Genomic DNA, 22,612 nt, shown 5'->3' on the forward strand with positions numbered 1-22,612 from the left:
CGCTCTCACCATCACTCTCACCCTCACACTCACGATCACTCTCACCCTCGCACACAACATCACACTCGCCATCGCACTCAACATTGCTCTCACCATCGCACTCAACATTGCTCTCACGATCGCTCTCACCATCGCACCCAGCAAATCACTCACCATCACTCTCACCATCGCCTCACCATCGCTCTCATCATCACTCTCACCATCGCTCTCACCAATGCACTCACCCTCGCAGTCACCATCGATCTCACCATCGCACTCACCATTGCTCTCACACTCGCACTCATCATCGCTCTCACCATCGCACTCACGATCGCTTTCACGATCGTTCCTATCATCGCGTTCAGCATGGCATTCTGTATTGCACGCAACATCGCAGGCACCATTGGTCTCACCCTCACACTATCCATCGCACTCAACTTTGCTCTCACTGTCGCACTCACCGTTGCACTCACTGTCTCACAAACTGTCGCATGCACCATGGCCCACATTTTTGCACGTAACATCGCACGCACTATCACTCTCAGCATTGCATCGAACATTGCACTCACCATCACTCTCACCATCACACTCATCATCCCTCGAACCATCGCATGCACCATCGGTCTCACCATCACACTCAGCATCGCTCTCACCATCGTACTCACCATCGCGCTCACCATCACACTCACCATCACTCTCAACATCGCACTCACTGTTGAATTCACCATGGCTCTCACTATTGCACCCACCATCTCACTCACCATCGCTCTCACCATCACAATCACCATCGCACTCATCACCACACTCTAGATCGCTCTAACCATCAAACTCAGCATCGCAACTCCATCGAACGAACCATCGCACACACCATGGCTCTCACCCTTGCACTCACTGTCGCACTCAACATTGTTCTCATGGTTGCACTACACATTGAACTCACCATTGCACACACTGTTGTACGCACAGTGGCACACACTGTCGCGTGCACCATCACACGCACTATCTGTTTCACCATAGCACTGAACATCACACTCACCATCACTCTCTCCAACACACTCACGATAGCTGGCACCATCACATGCACCATCGCACTCAGCATCGCACTCATCATTGCACTCACAATTGCTTTCACCATCTCTCTCACCATCTCACTCAGCATCCCAGTCTCCATCGCACACACCCTCACCCACACCTTCGAATTCACAATCGCTTTCACCATCACTCTCATCATCGCTGTCACCATCGCACTAACCATCGCACTTTCCATTGCTCTAACGATTGCATGCACAATCGTGCACACCATTGCACTCACCTTCACACTCACCATCTCTTTCCCCATCATGCTCACCATCTGACTCACCATCGCACTCACCATCACACGCACTTTGGCACTAACAATCGCTTTTACAATCGCACTCACCATCGCTCTCAAGATCGCTCCCAATATCACTCTCGGCATCGCACTCTCCATCGCATGCACCCTGGCATGCACCATCACACGGACAGTTGCACGCAGCTTCACTCTCACAATCACACTCACCATCACTCTCACAATCACCGTCATCATCGCACCCTCCATCGCTCTCACCATCGCTCTCAACATTGCACTCACCATCGCTCTCACCATAGCACTCACCTTTGCACTCATCATCGCTCTCATCATCGCTTCGCTCTCACCATCACACACACCATCTCACTCACCATTAAATGGACCATCGCACGCAGCATCACTGTCACCGTTGCACTCACGATACTCTCACCATTGTTCTCACCATCGCACTCATCATCATCCTCGCCATCGCACTCACCATCACTCTCACAATCGTACTTATCGCACTCATCAGCTCTCTCACTGTGGCAGTCACCATCACTCTCGATATCGCTCTCCCCATCGCACTCACGCTCGCAGTCACCATCGCTCTCACCCTCGAACTCAACATCACATTCGCCATCACACTCACCATCGCTCTCAACATCGCTCTCAACAACGCATTCACCCTCGCAGTCACCATCGATCTCACCTTCGCACTAACCGTTGTTCTCACAATTGCACCCATCATCGCTCTCACCATTGCACTGAACTTCGCTCTCAACATCTCTCTCACCATCACACTCACCATCGCATTCACCATCGCACTTACCATTGCACTTACCATCGCTCTCACCATCACTCTCACCATCACACTCAACATCGCTCTCACCATCACCCTCACCATCGTACTCACCATCGCACATGCCATCGCACTCACCATCACTCTCAACGTTGTTCCCACCATGACACTCAAAATTGCACTCACTGTCGCTCTCAAGACCGCTCTCAAGACCTCTCTCAAGATCACACTTGGCATTGCACTGTCCATTGCATGCAGCGTGTCACGCACCATCACATGGACCATCGAAAGCAGCATCGCTCTCACCCTCGGACTCACATCGCTCTCACCATCACACTCATAATCGTACACACCATCGCTCTCACCATCACCATCACCGTCGCTCTCACCATCACTCTCATCATCACACTCACCATTGCTCTCACCATCGCACTTACCATCTTCTCACCATAAGACTCACAGTCACACTCACAATCGCACACACCTTTGCACTCACATTCGCTTTCACCATCACTCTCACCATTGCACTCCCCATAGCACTCACCATAGCATGCACTGGGGCACACAGTGTCACGTGCTCCATCACACGCTCTAACACTCTCACCATCGCTCTCAACATCGCACTCACCATGTCTGTCACCATGGTTCTCACCATCACACTCTCCATCATACTCACAATCGCTCTCAAAATTGCTCTCACCATCGCACTCAGCCAAGCACTCTCCATCGCATGCACCATCACACGCGCTTTCGCTCTCATGCTCACTCTCACCGTCCCAATCACTGTCGCACCCACCATCATGTGCACTGCCGTATCACACTCATCACTGCACTCACCACTGCACTCACCGTTACTCTCAGCATCACTCTAACCATCACACTTATCCTCGCTCTCACCATCGGTCTCACCATGGCGCTCACCAAAGCTCGCAGCATGGCACGCACCAACGTACTCACCATCGTACTCACCATCACTCTCACCATCGCTCTCACCATCACTCTCACCCTCACACTCACGATCACTCTCACCCTCGCACACAACATCACACTCGCCATCGCACTCAACATTGCTCTCACCATCGCACTCAACATTGCTCTCATGATCGCTCTCACCATCGCACCCAGCAAATCACTCACCATCACTCTCACCATCGCCTCACCATCGCTCTCATCATCACTCTCACCATCGCTCTCACCAATGCACTCACCCTCGCAGTCACCATCGATCTCACCATCGCACTCACCATTGCTCTCACACTCGCACTCATCATCGCTCTCACCATCGCACTCACGATCGCTTTCACGATCGTTCCTATCATCGCGTTCAGCATGGCATTCTGTATTGCACGCAACATCGCAGGCACCATTGGTCTCACCCTCACACTATCCATCGCACTCAACTTTGCTCTCACTGTCGCACTCACCGTTGCACTCACTGTCTCACAAACTGTCGCATGCACCATGGCCCACATTTTTGCACGTAACATCGCACGCACTATCACTCTCAGCATTGCATCGAACATTGCACTCACCATCACTCTCACCATCACACTCATCATCCCTCGAACCATCGCATGCACCATCGGTCTCACCATCACACTCAGCATCGCTCTCACCATCGTACTCACCATCGCGCTCACCATCACACTCACCATCACTCTCAACATCGCACTCACTGTTGAATTCACCATGGCTCTCACTATTGCACCCACCATCTCACTCACCATCGCTCTCACCATCACAATCACCATCGCACTCATCACCACACTCTAGATCGCTCTAACCATCAAACTCAGCATCGCAACTCCATCGAACGAACCATCGCACACACCATGGCTCTCACCCTTGCACTCACTGTCGCACTCAACATTGTTCTCATGGTTGCACTACACATTGAACTCACCATTGCACACACTGTTGTACGCACAGTGGCACACACTGTCGCGTGCACCATCACACGCACTATCTGTTTCACCATAGCACTGAACATCACACTCACCATCACTCTCTCCAACACACTCACGATAGCTGGCACCATCACATGCACCATCGCACTCAGCATCGCACTCATCATTGCACTCACAATTGCTTTCACCATCTCTCTCACCATCTCACTCAGCATCCCAGTCTCCATCGCACACACCCTCACCCACACCTTCGAATTCACAATCGCTTTCACCATCACTCTCATCATCGCTGTCACCATCGCACTAACCATCGCACTTTCCATTGCTCTAACGATTGCATGCACAATCGTGCACACCATTGCACTCACCTTCACACTCACCATCTCTTTCCCCATCATGCTCACCATCTGACTCACCATCGCACTCACCATCACACGCACTTTGGCACTAACAATCGCTTTTACAATCGCACTCACCATCGCTCTCAAGATCGCTCCCAATATCACTCTCGGCATCGCACTCTCCATCGCATGCACCCTGGCATGCACCATCACACGGACAGTTGCACGCAGCTTCACTCTCACAATCACACTCACCATCACTCTCACAATCACCGTCATCATCGCACCCTCCATCGCTCTCACCATCGCTCTCAACATTGCACTCACCATCGCTCTCACCATAGCACTCACCTTTGCACTCATCATCGCTCTCATCATCGCTTCGCTCTCACCATCACACACACCATCTCACTCACCATTAAATGGACCATCGCACGCAGCATCACTGTCACCGTTGCACTCACGATACTCTCACCATTGTTCTCACCATCGCACTCATCATCATCCTCGCCATCGCACTCACCATCACTCTCACAATCGTACTTATCGCACTCATCAGCTCTCTCACTGTGGCAGTCACCATCACTCTCGATATCGCTCTCCCCATCGCACTCACGCTCGCAGTCACCATCGCTCTCACCCTCGAACTCAACATCACATTCGCCATCACACTCACCATCGCTCTCAACATCGCTCTCAACAACGCATTCACCCTCGCAGTCACCATCGATCTCACCTTCGCACTAACCGTTGTTCTCACAATTGCACCCATCATCGCTCTCACCATTGCACTGAACTTCGCTCTCAACATCTCTCTCACCATCACACTCACCATCGCATTCACCATCGCACTTACCATTGCACTTACCATCGCTCTCACCATCACTCTCACCATCACACTCAACATCGCTCTCACCATCACCCTCACCATCGTACTCACCATCGCACATGCCATCGCACTCACCATCACTCTCAACGTTGTTCCCACCATGACACTCAAAATTGCACTCACTGTCGCTCTCAAGACCGCTCTCAAGACCTCTCTCAAGATCACACTTGGCATTGCACTGTCCATTGCATGCAGCGTGTCACGCACCATCACATGGACCATCGAAAGCAGCATCGCTCTCACCCTCGGACTCACATCGCTCTCACCATCACACTCATAATCGTACACACCATCGCTCTCACCATCACCATCACCGTCGCTCTCACCATCACTCTCATCATCACACTCACCATTGCTCTCACCATCGCACTTACCATCTTCTCACCATAAGACTCACAGTCACACTCACAATCGCACACACCTTTGCACTCACATTCGCTTTCACCATCACTCTCACCATTGCACTCCCCATAGCACTCACCATAGCATGCACTGGGGCACACAGTGTCACGTGCTCCATCACACGCTCTAACACTCTCACCATCGCTCTCAACATCGCACTCACCATGTCTGTCACCATGGTTCTCACCATCACACTCTCCATCATACTCACAATCGCTCTCAAAATTGCTCTCACCATCGCACTCAGCCAAGCACTCTCCATCGCATGCACCATCACACGCGCTTTCGCTCTCATGCTCACTCTCACCGTCCCAATCACTGTCGCACCCACCATCATGTGCACTGCCGTATCACACTCATCACTGCACTCACCACTGCACTCACCGTTACTCTCAGCATCACTCTAACCATCACACTTATCCTCGCTCTCACCATCGGTCTCACCATGGCGCTCACCAAAGCTCGCAGCATGGCACGCACCAACGTACTCACCATCGTACTCACCATCACTCTCACCATCGCTCTCACCATCACTCTCACCCTCACACTCACGATCACTCTCACCCTCGCACACAACATCACACTCGCCATCGCACTCAACATTGCTCTCACCATCGCACTCAACATTGCTCTCATGATCGCTCTCACCATCGCACCCAGCAAATCACTCACCATCACTCTCACCATCGCCTCACCATCGCTCTCATCATCACTCTCACCATCGCTCTCACCAATGCACTCACCCTCGCAGTCACCATCGATCTCACCATCGCACTCACCATTGCTCTCACACTCGCACTCATCATCGCTCTCACCATCGCACTCACGATCGCTTTCACGATCGTTCCTATCATCGCGTTCAGCATGGCATTCTGTATTGCACGCAACATCGCAGGCACCATTGGTCTCACCCTCACACTATCCATCGCACTCAACTTTGCTCTCACTGTCGCACTCACCGTTGCACTCACTGTCTCACAAACTGTCGCATGCACCATGGCCCACATTTTTGCACGTAACATCGCACGCACTATCACTCTCAGCATTGCATCGAACATTGCACTCACCATCACTCTCACCATCACACTCATCATCCCTCGCACCATCGCATGCACCATCGGTCTCACCATCACACTCAGCATCGCTCTCACCATCGTACTCACCATCGCGCTCACCATCACACTCACCATCGCTCTCAACATCGCACTCACTGTTGAATTCACCATGGCTCTCACTATTGCACCCACCATCTCACTCACCATCGCTCTCACCATCACAATCACCATCGCACTCATCATCACACTCTAGATCGCTCTAACCATCAAACTCAGCATCGCAACTCCATCGAACGAACCATCGCACACACCATGGCTCTCACCCTTGCACTCACTGTCGCACTCAACATTGTTCTCATGGTTGCACTACACATTGAACTCACCATTGCACACACTGTTGTACGCACAGTGGCACACACTGTCGCGTGCACCGTCACACGCACTATCTGTTTCACCATAGCACTGAACATCACACTCACCATCACTCTCTCCAACACACTCACGATAGCTGGCACCATCGCATGCACCATCGCACTCAGCATCGCACTCATCATTGCACTCACAATTGCTTTCACCATCTCTCTCACCATCTCACTCAGCATCCCAGTCTCCATCGCACACACCCTCACCCACACCTTCGAATTCACAATCGCTTTCACCATCACTCTCATCATCGCTGTCACCATCGCACTAACCATCGCACTTTCCATTGCTCTAACGATTGCATGCACAATCGTGCACACCATCGCACTCACCTTCACACTCACCATCTCTTTCCCCATCATGCTCACCATCTGACTCACCATCGCACTCACCATCACACGCACTTTGTCACTAACAATCGCTTTTACAATCGCACTCACCATCGCTCTCAAGATCGCTCCCAATATCACTCTCGGCATCGCACTCTCCATCGCATGCACCCTGGCATGCACCATCACACGGACAGTTGCACGCAGCTTCACTCTCACAATCACACTCACCATCACTCTCACAATCACCGTCATCATCGCACTCACCATCGCTCTCACCATTGCTCTCGCCTTTGTTCTCACCATTGCTTTTACCATTGCACTCCACGTCTCACTCACTATGGCTCTCATCATCGGTCTCACCATCGCCCTCAACATCACACTGACCATCGCACACACTATCACACTCGTCATCACTCTCACCATCGCACTCTCCGTTGCTCTCACCATCGCACTCACCATCGAACACACCATAGCTCTCAGCATCACACTCACCATCGCAGTCACCATCGCACTCAGCATCACACGGATCATTGCACGCAACATTGATGTCACCCTCACACTCACCATCACTCTCACTATCGCTCTCACCATCAGACTGATCATCGCACCCTCCATCGCTCTCACCATCGCTCTCAGCATAGCACTCACCATTGCACTCATTATCGCTCTCATCATCGCTTCACTCTGACCATCACACACACCATCTCACTCACAATTAAATGGACCAGCGCACGCAGCATCACTGTCACCGTCGCACTCACCATAGCTCTCACCATTGTTCTCACCATCTTACCCATCATCGCCCTCGCCATCGCACCCACCATCACTCTCACAATCGTACTCATCGCACTCATCAGCTCTCTCACTGTGGCAGTCACCATCACTCTCATTATCGCTCTCCCCATCGCACTCACCCTCACACTCACCATCACTCTCACCCTCGCACTCACCATCACATTCACCATCGCACTCACCATCGCTCCCACCATCGCACTCAAAATCGCTCTCACCGTCACACACAGCATAGCACTCACCATCGCCTCACCATCGCTGTCATCATCACTCTCACCATCGTTCTCAACATCGCACTCACCTTCGCTCTCACCATCGCTCTCACCAACGCATTCACCCTCAGAGTCACCATCGATTTCACCATCACACTCACCATTGCTCTCACACTGGCACTCATCATCGCTCTCACCATTGCACTCACGATTGCACTCACCACCGCTCTCACCATCGGTCTCAATGTCGCAATCACCATCGCACGCGCCATTGCTCTCACTATCACGCACACCATCGCACTCACCATCACATGCACCATCCCACTCACCATCGCACTCACCATCGCTCTCAAGATCTCTCTCACCATCGCACACACCTTTGCAATCACAATCACTTTCAACATCGCTCTCACTATCACTGTCAGCATCGCACTGCCTATCACACTCTCCGTCGCTCTCACCACCACACACACCATCGTACGCTCCATCACACTCACCATCTCACTCACCATCACTCTCACGATAGCACTCACCATCGCACTCACCATCACCCTCAACATCGCACTCACCATCGCACTTACCATTGCACTTACCGTCGCTCTCACCATCACTCTCACCATCACACTCAACATCGCTCTCACCATCACCCTCACCATCGTTCTCACCATCGCACATGCCATCGCACTCACCATCACTCTCACCGTCGTTCCCACCATGACACTCAAAATTGCACTCACTGTCGCTCTCAAGACCACTCTCAAGATCACACTTGGCATTGCACTGTCCATTGCATGCAGCGTGTCACGCACCATCACATGGACCATCGAAAGCAGCATCGCTCTCACCCTCGGACTCACATCGCTCTCACCATCACACTCATAATCGTACACACCATCGCTCTCACCATCACCATCACCGTCGCTCTCACCATCACTCTCATCATCACACTCACCATTGCTCTCACCATCGCACTTACCATCTTCTCACCATAAGACTCACAGTCACACTCACAATCGCACACACCTTTGCACTCACATTCACTTTCACCATCACTCTCACCATTGCACTCCCCATTGCACTCACCATAGCACTCACCATAGCATGCACTGGGGCACACAGTGTCACGTGCTCCATCACACGCTCTAACACTCTCACCATCGCTCTCAACATCGCACTCACCATGTCTGTCACCATGGTTCTCACCATCACACTCTCCATCATACTCACAATCGCTCTCAAAATTGCTCTCACCATCGCACTCAGCCAAGCACTCTCCATCGCATGCACCATCACACGCGCTTTCGCTCTCATGCTCACTCTCACCGTCCCAATCACTGTCGCACCCACCATCATGTGCACTGCCGTATCACACTCATCACTGCACTCACCACTGCACTCACCGTTACTCTCAGCATCACTCTAACCATCACACTTATCCTCGCTCTCACCATCGGTCTCACCATGGCGCTCACCAAAGCTCGCAGCATGGCACGCACCAACGTACTCACCATCGTACTCACCATCACTCTCACCATCGCTCTCACCATCACTCTCACCCTCACACTCACGATCACTCTCACCCTCGCACACAACATCACACTCGCCATCGCACTCAACATTGCTCTCACCATCGCACTCAACATTGCTCTCATGATCGCTCTCACCATCGCACCCAGCAAATCACTCACCATCACTCTCACCATCGCCTCACCATCGCTCTCATCATCACTCTCACCATCGCTCTCACCAATGCACTCACCCTCGCAGTCACCATCGATCTCACCATCGCACTCACCATTGCTCTCACACTCGCACTCATCATCGCTCTCACCATCGCACTCACGATCGCTTTCACGATCGTTCCTATCATCGCGTTCAGCATGGCATTCTGTATTGCACGCAACATCGCAGGCACCATTGGTCTCACCCTCACACTATCCATCGCACTCAACTTTGCTCTCACTGTCGCACTCACCGTTGCACTCACTGTCTCACAAACTGTCGCATGCACCATGGCCCACATTTTTGCACGTAACATCGCACGCACTATCACTCTCAGCATTGCATCGAACATTGCACTCACCATCACTCTCACCATCACACTCATCATCCCTCGCACCATCGCATGCACCATCGGTCTCACCATCACACTCAGCATCGCTCTCACCATCGTACTCACCATCGCGCTCACCATCACACTCACCATCGCTCTCAACATCGCACTCACTGTTGAATTCACCATGGCTCTCACTATTGCACCCACCATCTCACTCACCATCGCTCTCACCATCACAATCACCATCGCACTCATCATCACACTCTAGATCGCTCTAACCATCAAACTCAGCATCGCAACTCCATCGAACGAACCATCGCACACACCATGGCTCTCACCCTTGCACTCACTGTCGCACTCAACATTGTTCTCATGGTTGCACTACACATTGAACTCACCATTGCACACACTGTTGTACGCACAGTGGCACACACTGTCGCGTGCACCGTCACACGCACTATCTGTTTCACCATAGCACTGAACATCACACTCACCATCACTCTCTCCAACACACTCACGATAGCTGGCACCATCGCATGCACCATCGCACTCAGCATCGCACTCATCATTGCACTCACAATTGCTTTCACCATCTCTCTCACCATCTCACTCAGCATCCCAGTCTCCATCGCACACACCCTCACCCACACCTTCGAATTCACAATCGCTTTCACCATCACTCTCATCATCGCTGTCACCATCGCACTAACCATCGCACTTTCCATTGCTCTAACGATTGCATGCACAATCGTGCACACCATCGCACTCACCTTCACACTCACCATCTCTTTCCCCATCATGCTCACCATCTGACTCACCATCGCACTCACCATCACACGCACTTTGTCACTAACAATCGCTTTTACAATCGCACTCACCATCGCTCTCAAGATCGCTCCCAATATCACTCTCGGCATCGCACTCTCCATCGCATGCACCCTGGCATGCACCATCACACGGACAGTTGCACGCAGCTTCACTCTCACAATCACACTCACCATCACTCTCACAATCACCGTCATCATCGCACTCACCATCGCTCTCACCATTGCTCTCGCCTTTGTTCTCACCATTGCTTTTACCATTGCACTCCACGTCTCACTCACTATGGCTCTCATCATCGGTCTCACCATCGCCCTCAACATCACACTGACCATCGCACACACTATCACACTCGTCATCACTCTCACCATCGCACTCTCCGTTGCTCTCACCATCGCACTCACCATCGAACACACCATAGCTCTCAGCATCACACTCACCATCGCAGTCACCATCGCACTCAGCATCACACGGATCATTGCACGCAACATTGATGTCACCCTCACACTCACCATCACTCTCACTATCGCTCTCACCATCAGACTGATCATCGCACCCTCCATCGCTCTCACCATCGCTCTCAGCATAGCACTCACCATTGCACTCATTATCGCTCTCATCATCGCTTCACTCTGACCATCACACACACCATCTCACTCACAATTAAATGGACCAGCGCACGCAGCATCACTGTCACCGTCGCACTCACCATAGCTCTCACCATTGTTCTCACCATCTTACCCATCATCGCCCTCGCCATCGCACCCACCATCACTCTCACAATCGTACTCATCGCACTCATCAGCTCTCTCACTGTGGCAGTCACCATCACTCTCATTATCGCTCTCCCCATCGCACTCACCCTCACACTCACCATCACTCTCACCCTCGCACTCACCATCACATTCACCATCGCACTCACCATCGCTCCCACCATCGCACTCAAAATCGCTCTCACCGTCACACACAGCATAGCACTCACCATCGCCTCACCATCGCTGTCATCATCACTCTCACCATCGTTCTCAACATCGCACTCACCTTCGCTCTCACCATCGCTCTCACCAACGCATTCACCCTCAGAGTCACCATCGATTTCACCATCACACTCACCATTGCTCTCACACTGGCACTCATCATCGCTCTCACCATTGCACTCACGATTGCACTCACCACCGCTCTCACCATCGGTCTCAATGTCGCAATCACCATCGCACGCGCCATTGCTCTCACTATCACGCACACCATCGCACTCACCATCACATGCACCATCCCACTCACCATCGCACTCACCATCGCTCTCAAGATCTCTCTCACCATCGCACACACCTTTGCAATCACAATCACTTTCAACATCGCTCTCACTATCACTGTCAGCATCGCACTGCCTATCACACTCTCCGTCGCTCTCACCACCACACACACCATCGTACGCTCCATCACACTCACCATCTCACTCACCATCACTCTCACGATAGCACTCACCATCGCACTCACCATCACCCTCAACATCGCACTCACCATCGCACTTACCATTGCACTTACCGTCGCTCTCACCATCACTCTCACCATCACACTCAACATCGCTCTCACCATCACCCTCACCATCGTTCTCACCATCGCACATGCCATCGCACTCACCATCACTCTCACCGTCGTTCCCACCATGACACTCAAAATTGCACTCACTGTCGCTCTCAAGACCACTCTCAAGATCACACTTGGCATTGCACTGTCCATTGCATGCAGCGTGTCACGCACCATCACATGGACCATCGAAAGCAGCATCGCTCTCACCCTCGGACTCACATCGCTCTCACCATCACACTCATAATCGTACACACCATCGCTCTCACCATCACCATCACCGTCGCTCTCACCATCACTCTCATCATCACACTCACCATTGCTCTCACCATCGCACTTACCATCTTCTCACCATAAGACTCACAGTCACACTCACAATCGCACACACCTTTGCACTCACATTCACTTTCACCATCACTCTCACCATTGCACTCCCCATTGCACTCACCATAGCACTCACCATAGCATGCACTGGGGCACACAGTGTCACGTGCTCCATCACACGCTCTAACACTCTCACCATCGCTCTCAACATCGCACTCACCATGTCTGTCACCATGGTTCTCACCATCACACTCTCCATCATACTCACAATCGCTCTCAAAATTGCTCTCACCATCGCACTCAGCCAAGCACTCTCCATCGCATGCACCATCACACGCGCTTTCGCTCTCATGCTCACTCTCACCGTCCCAATCACTGTCGCACCCACCATCATGTGCACTGCCGTATCACACTCATCACTGCACTCACCACTGCACTCACCGTTACTCTCAGCATCACTCTAACCATCACACTTATCCTCGCTCTCACCATCGGTCTCACCATGGCGCTCACCAAAGCTCGCAGCATGGCACGCACCAACGTACTCACCATCGTACTCACCATCACTCTCACCATCGCTCTCACCATCACTCTCACCCTCACACTCACGATCACTCTCACCCTCGCACACAACATCACACTCGCCATCGCACTCAACATTGCTCTCACCATCGCACTCAACATTGCTCTCATGATCGCTCTCACCATCGCACCCAGCAAATCACTCACCATCACTCTCACCATCGCCTCACCATCGCTCTCATCATCACTCTCACCATCGCTCTCACCAATGCACTCACCCTCGCAGTCACCATCGATCTCACCATCGCACTCACCATTGCTCTCACACTCGCACTCATCATCGCTCTCACCATCGCACTCACGATCGCTTTCACGATCGTTCCTATCATCGCGTTCAGCATGGCATTCTGTATTGCACGCAACATCGCAGGCACCATTGGTCTCACCCTCACACTATCCATCGCACTCAACTTTGCTCTCACTGTCGCACTCACCGTTGCACTCACTGTCTCACAAACTGTCGCATGCACCATGGCCCACATTTTTGCACGTAACATCGCACGCACTATCACTCTCAGCATTGCATCGAACATTGCACTCACCATCACTCTCACCATCACACTCATCATCCCTCGCACCATCGCATGCACCATCGGTCTCACCATCACACTCAGCATCGCTCTCACCATCGTACTCACCATCGCGCTCACCATCACACTCACCATCGCTCTCAACATCGCACTCACTGTTGAATTCACCATGGCTCTCACTATTGCACCCACCATCTCACTCACCATCGCTCTCACCATCACAATCACCATCGCACTCATCATCACACTCTAGATCGCTCTAACCATCAAACTCAGCATCGCAACTCCATCGAACGAACCATCGCACACACCATGGCTCTCACCCTTGCACTCACTGTCGCACTCAACATTGTTCTCATGGTTGCACTACACATTGAACTCACCATTGCACACACTGTTGTACGCACAGTGGCACACACTGTCGCGTGCACCGTCACACGCACTATCTGTTTCACCATAGCACTGAACATCACACTCACCATCACTCTCTCCAACACACTCACGATAGCTGGCACCATCGCATGCACCATCGCACTCAGCATCGCACTCATCATTGCACTCACAATTGCTTTCACCATCTCTCTCACCATCTCACTCAGCATCCCAGTCTCCATCGCACACACCCTCACCCACACCTTCGAATTCACAATCGCTTTCACCATCACTCTCATCATCGCTGTCACCATCGCACTAACCATCGCACTTTCCATTGCTCTAACCATTGCATGCACAATCGTGCACACCATCGCACTCACCTTCACACTCACCATCTCTTTCCCCATCATGCTCACCATCTGACTCACCATCGCACTCACCATCACACGCACTTTGTCACTAACAATCGCTTTTACAATCGCACTCACCATCGCTCTCAAGATCGCTCCCAATATCACTCTCGGCATCGCACTCTCCATCGCATGCACCCTGGCATGCACCATCACACGGACAGTTGCACGCAGCTTCACTCTCACAATCACACTCACCATCACTCTCACAATCACCGTCATCATCGCACTCACCATCGCTCTCACCATTGCTCTCGCCTTTGTTCTCACCATTGCTTTTACCATTGCACTCCACGTCTCACTCACTATGGCTCTCATCATCGGTCTCACCATCGCCCTCAACATCACACTGACCATCGCACACACTATCACACTCGTCATCACTCTCACCATCGCACTCTCCGTTGCTCTCACCATCGCACTCACCATCGAACACACCATAGCTCTCAGCATCACACTCACCATCGCAGTCACCATCGCACTCAGCATCACACGGATCATTGCACGCAACATTGATGTCACCCTCACACTCACCATCACTCTCACTATCGCTCTCACCATCAGACTGATCATCGCACCCTCCATCGCTCTCACCATCGCTCTCAGCATAGCACTCACCATTGCACTCATTATCGCTCTCATCATCGCTTCACTCTGACCATCACACACACCATCTCACTCACAATTAAATGGACCAGCGCACGCAGCATCACTGTCACCGTCGCACTCACCATAGCTCTCACCATTGTTCTCACCATCTTACCCATCATCGCCCTCGCCATCGCACCCACCATCACTCTCACAATCGTACTCATCGCACTCATCAGCTCTCTCACTGTGGCAGTCACCATCACTCTCATTATCGCTCTCCCCATCGCACTCACCCTCACACTCACCATCACTCTCACCCTCGCACTCACCATCACATTCACCATCGCACTCACCATCGCTCCCACCATCGCACTCAAAATCGCTCTCACCGTCACACACAGCATAGCACTCACCATCGCCTCACCATCGCTGTCATCATCACTCTCACCATCGTTCTCAACATCGCACTCACCTTCGCTCTCACCATCGCTCTCACCAACGCATTCACCCTCAGAGTCACCATCGATTTCACCATCACACTCACCATTGCTCTCACACTGGCACTCATCATCGCTCTCACCATTGCACTCACGATTGCACTCACCACCGCTCTCACCATCGGTCTCAATGTCGCAATCACCATCGCACGCGCCATTGCTCTCACTATCACGCACACCATCGCACTCACCATCACATGCACCATCCCACTCACCATCGCACTCACCATCGCTCTCAAGATCTCTCTCACCATCGCACACACCTTTGCAATCACAATCACTTTCAACATCGCTCTCACTATCACTGTCAGCATCGCACTGCCTATCACACTCTCCGTCGCTCTCACCACCACACACACCATCGTACGCTCCATCACACTCACCATCTCACTCACCATCACTCTCACGATAGCACTCACCATCGCACTCACCATCACCCTCAACATCGCACTCACCATCGCACTTACCATTGCACTTACCGTCGCTCTCACCATCACTCTCACCATCACACTCAACATCGCTCTCACCATCACCCTCACCATCGTTCTCACCATCGCACATGCCATCGCACTCACCATCACTCTCACCGTCGTTCCCACCATGACACTCAAAATTGCACTCACTGTCGCTCTCAAGACCACTCTCAAGATCACACTTGGCATTGCACTGTCCATTGCATGCAGCGTGTCACGCACCATCACATGGACCATCGAAAGCAGCATCGCTCTCACCCTCGGACTCACATCGCTCTCACCATCACACTCATAATCGTACACACCATCGCTCTCACCATCACCATCACCGTCGCTCTCACCATCACTCTCATCATCACACTCACCATTGCTCTCACCATCGCACTTACCATCTTCTCACCATAAGACTCACAGTCACACTCACAATCGCACACACCTTTGCACTCACATTCACTTTCACCATCACTCTCACCATTGCACTCCCCATTGCACTCACCATAGCACTCACCATAGCATGCACTGGGGCACACAGTGTCACGTGCTCCATCACACGCTCTAACACTCTCACCATCGCTCTCAACATCGCACTCACCATGTCTGTCACCATGGTTCTCACCATCACACTCTCCATCATACTCACAATCGCTCTCAAAATTGCTCTCACCATCGCACTCAGCCAAGCACTCTCCATCGCATGCACCATCACACGCGCTTTCGCTCTCATGCTCACTCTCACCGTCCCAATCACTGTCGCACCCACCATCATGTGCACTGCCGTATCACACTCATCACTGCACTCACCACTGCACTCACCGTTACTCTCAGCATCACTCTAACCATCACACTTATCCTCGCTCTCACCATCGGTCTCACCATGGCGCTCACCAAAGCTCGCAGCATGGCACGCACCAACGTACTCACCATCGTACTCACCATCACTCTCACCATCGCTCTCACCATCACTCTCACCCTCACACTCACGATCACTCTCACCCTCGCACACAACATCACACTCGCCATCGCACTCAACATTGCTCTCACCATCGCACTCAACATTGCTCTCATGATCGCTCTCACCATCGCACCCAGCAAATCACTCACCATCACTCTCACCATCGCCTCACCATCGCTCTCATCATCACTCTCACCATCGCTCTCACCAATGCACTCACCCTCGCAGTCACCATCGATCTCACCATCGCACTCACCATTGCTCTCACACTCGCACTCATCATCGCTCTCACCATCGCACTCACGATCGCTTTCACGATCGTTCCTATCATCGCGTTCAGCATGGCATTCTGTATTGCACGCAACATCGCAGGCACCATTGGTCTCACCCTCACACTATCCATCGCACTCAACTTTGCTCTCACTGTCGCACTCACCGTTGCACTCACTGTCTCACAAACTGTCGCATGCACCATGGCCCACATTTTTGCACGTAACATCGCACGCACTATCACTCTCAGCATTGCATCGAACATTGCACTCACCATCACTCTCACCATCACACTCATCATCCCTCGCACCATCGCATGCACCATCGGTCTCACCATCACACTCAGCATCGCTCTCACCATCGTACTCACCATCGCGCTCACCATCACACTCACCATCGCTCTCAACATCGCACTCACTGTTGAATTCACCATGGCTCTCACTATTGCACCCACCATCTCACTCACCATCGCTCTCACCATCACAATCACCATCGCACTCATCATCACACTCTAGATCGCTCTAACCATCAAACTCAGCATCGCAACTCCATCGAACGAACCATCGCACACACCATGGCTCTCACCCTTGCACTCACTGTCGCACTCAACATTGTTCTCATGGTTGCACTACACATTGAACTCACCATTGCACACACTGTTGTACGCACAGTGGCACACACTGTCGCGTGCACCGTCACACGCACTATCTGTTTCACCATAGCACTGAACATCACACTCACCATCACTCTCTCCAACACACTCACGATAGCTGGCACCATCGCATGCACCATCGCACTCAGCATCGCACTCATCATTGCACTCACAATTGCTTTCACCATCTCTCTCACCATCTCACTCAGCATCCCAGTCTCCATCGCACACACCCTCACCCACACCTTCGAATTCACAATCGCTTTCACCATCACTCTCATCATCGCTGTCACCATCGCACTAACCATCGCACTTTCCATTGCTCTAACGATTGCATGCACAATCGTGCACACCATCGCACTCACCTTCACACTCACCATCTCTTTCCCCATCATGCTCACCATCTGACTCACCATCGCACTCACCATCACACGCACTTTGTCACTAACAATCGCTTTTACAATCACACTCACCATCGCTCTCAAGATCGCTCCCAATATCACTCTCGGCATCGCACTCTCCATCGCATGCACCCTGGCATGCACCATCACACGGACAGTTGCACGCAGCTTCACTCTCACAATCACACTCACCATCACTCTCACAATCACCGTCATCATCGCACTCACCATCGCTCTCACCATTGCTCTCGCCTTTGTTCTCACCATTGCTTTTACCATTGCACTCCACGTCTCACTCACTATGGCTCTCATCATCGGTCTCACCATCGCCCTCAACATCACACTGACCATCGCACACACTATCACACTCGTCATCACTCTCACCATCGCACTCTCCGTTGCTCTCACCATCGCACTCACCATCGAACACACCATAGCTCTCAGCATCACACTCACCATCGCAGTCACCATCGCACTCAGCATCACACGGATCATTGCACGCAACATTGATGTCACCCTCACACTCACCATCACTCTCACTATCGCTCTCACCATCAGACTGATCATCGCACCCTCCATCGCTCTCACCATCGCTCTCAGCATAGCACTCACCATTGCACTCATTATCGCTCTCATCATCGCTTCACTCTGACCATCACACACACCATCTCACTCACAATTAAATGGACCAGCGCACGCAGCATCACTGTCACCGTCGCACTCACCATAGCTCTCACCATTGTTCTCACCATCTTACCCATCATCGCCCTCGCCATCGCACCCACCATCACTCTCACAATCGTACTCATCGCACTCATCAGCTCTCTCACTGTGGCAGTCACCATCACTCTCATTATCGCTCTCCCCATCGCACTCACCCTCACACTCACCATCACTCTCACCCTCGCACTCACCATCACATTCACCATCGCACTCACCATCGCTCCCACCATCGCACTCAAAATCGCTCTCACCGTCACACACAGCATAGCACTCACCATCGCCTCACCATCGCTGTCATCATCACTCTCACCATCGTTCTCAACATCGCACTCACCTTCGCTCTCACCATCGCTCTCACCAACGCATTCACCCTCAGAGTCACCATCGATTTCACCATCACACTCACCATTGCTCTCACACTGGCACTCATCATCGCTCTCACCATTGCACTCACGATTGCACTCACCACCGCTCTCACCATCGGTCTCAATGTCGCAATCACCATCGCACGCGCCATTGCTCTCACTATCACGCACACCATCGCACTCACCATCACATGCACCATCCCACTCACCATCGCACTCACCATCGCTCTCAAGATCTCTCTCACCATCGCACACACCTTTGCAATCACAATCACTTTCAACATCGCTCTCACTATCACTGTCAGCATCGCACTGCCTATCACACTCTCCGTCGCTCTCACCACCACACACACCATCGTACGCTCCATCACACTCACCATCTCACTCACCATCACTCTCACGATAGCACTCACCATCGCACTCACCATCACCCTCAACATCGCACTCACCATCGCACTTACCATTGCACTTACCGTCGCTCTCACCATCACTCTCACCATCACACTCAACATCGCTCTCACCATCACCCTCACCATCGTTCTCACCATCGCACATGCCATCGCACTCACCATCACTCTCACCGTCGTTCCCACCATGACACTCAAAATTGCACTCACTGTCGCTCTCAAGACCACTCTCAAGATCACACTTGGCATTGCACTGTCCATTGCATGCAGCGTGTCACGCACCATCACATGGACCATCGAAAGCAGCATCGCTCTCACCCTCGGACTCACATCGCTCTCACCATCACACTCATAATCGTACACACCATCGCTCTCACCATCACCATCACCGTCGCTCTCACCATCACTCTCATCATCACACTCACCATTGCTCTCACCATCGCACTTACCATCTTCTCACCATAAGACTCACAGTCACACTCACAATCGCACACACCTTTGCACTCACATTCACTTTCACCATCACTCTCACCATTGCACTCCCCATTGCACTCACCATAGCACTCACCATAGCATGCACTGGGGCACACAGTGTCACGTGCTCCATCACACGCTCTAACACTCTCACCATCGCTCTCAACATCGCACTCACCATGTCTGTCACCATGGTTCTCACCATCACACTCTCCATCATACTCACAATCGCTCTCAAAATTGCTCTCACCATCGCACTCAGCCAAGCACTCTCCATCGCATGCACCATCACACGCGCTTTCGCTCTCATGCTCACTCTCACCGTCCCAATCACTGTCGCACCCACCATCATGTGCACTGCCGTATCACACTCATCACTGCACTCACCACTGCACTCACCGTTACTCTCAGCATCACTCTAACCATCACACTTATCCTCGCTCTCACCATCGGTCTCACCATGGCGCTCACCAAAGCTCGCAGCATGGCACGCACCAACGTACTCACCATCGTACTCACCATCACTCTCACCATCGCTCTCACCATCACTCTCACCCTCACACTCACGATCACTCTCACCCTCGCACACAACATCACACTCGCCATCGCACTCAACATTGCTCTCACCATCGCACTCAACATTGCTCTCATGATCGCTCTCACCATCGCACCCAGCAAATCACTCACCATCACTCTCACCATCGCCTCACCATCGCTCTCATCATCACTCTCACCATCGCTCTCACCAATGCACTCACCCTCGCAGTCACCATCGATCTCACCATCGCACTCACCATTGCTCTCACACTCGCACTCATCATCGCTCTCACCATCGCACTCACGATCGCTTTCACGATCGTTCCTATCATCGCGTTCAGCATGGCATTCTGTATTGCACGCAACATCGCAGGCACCATTGGTCTCACCCTCACACTATCCATCGCACTCAACTTTGCTCTCACTGTCGCACTCACCGTTGCACTCACTGTCTCACAAACTGTCGCATGCACCATGGCCCACATTTTTGCACGTAACATCGCACGCACTATCACTCTCAGCATTGCATCGAACATTGCACTCACCATCACTCTCACCATCACACTCATCATCCCTCGCACCATCGCATGCACCATCGGTCTCACCATCACACTCAGCATCGCTCTCACCATCGTACTCACCATCGCGCTCACCATCACACTCACCATCGCTCTCAACATCGCACTCACTGTTGAATTCACCATGGCTCTCACTATTGCACCCACCATCTCACTCACCATCGCTCTCACCATCACAATCACCATCGCACTCATCATCACACTCTAGATCGCTCTAACCATCAAACTCAGCATCGCAACTCCATCGAACGAACCATCGCACACACCATGGCTCTCACCCTTGCACTCACTGTCGCACTCAACATTGTTCTCATGGTTGCACTACACATTGAACTCACCATTGCACACACTGTTGTACGCACAGTGGCACACACTGTCGCGTGCACCGTCACACGCACTATCTGTTTCACCATAGCACTGAACATCACACTCACCATCACTCTCTCCAACACACTCACGATAGCTGGCACCATCGCATGCACCATCGCACTCAGCATCGCACTCATCATTGCACTCACAATTGCTTTCACCATCTCTCTCACCATCTCACTCAGCATCCCAGT

This window comes from Globicephala melas, chromosome 13, assembly GCF_963455315.2.
Source record: "Globicephala melas chromosome 13, mGloMel1.2, whole genome shotgun sequence".
In the NCBI taxonomy this organism is placed as follows: domain Eukaryota; kingdom Metazoa; phylum Chordata; class Mammalia; order Artiodactyla; family Delphinidae; genus Globicephala; species Globicephala melas.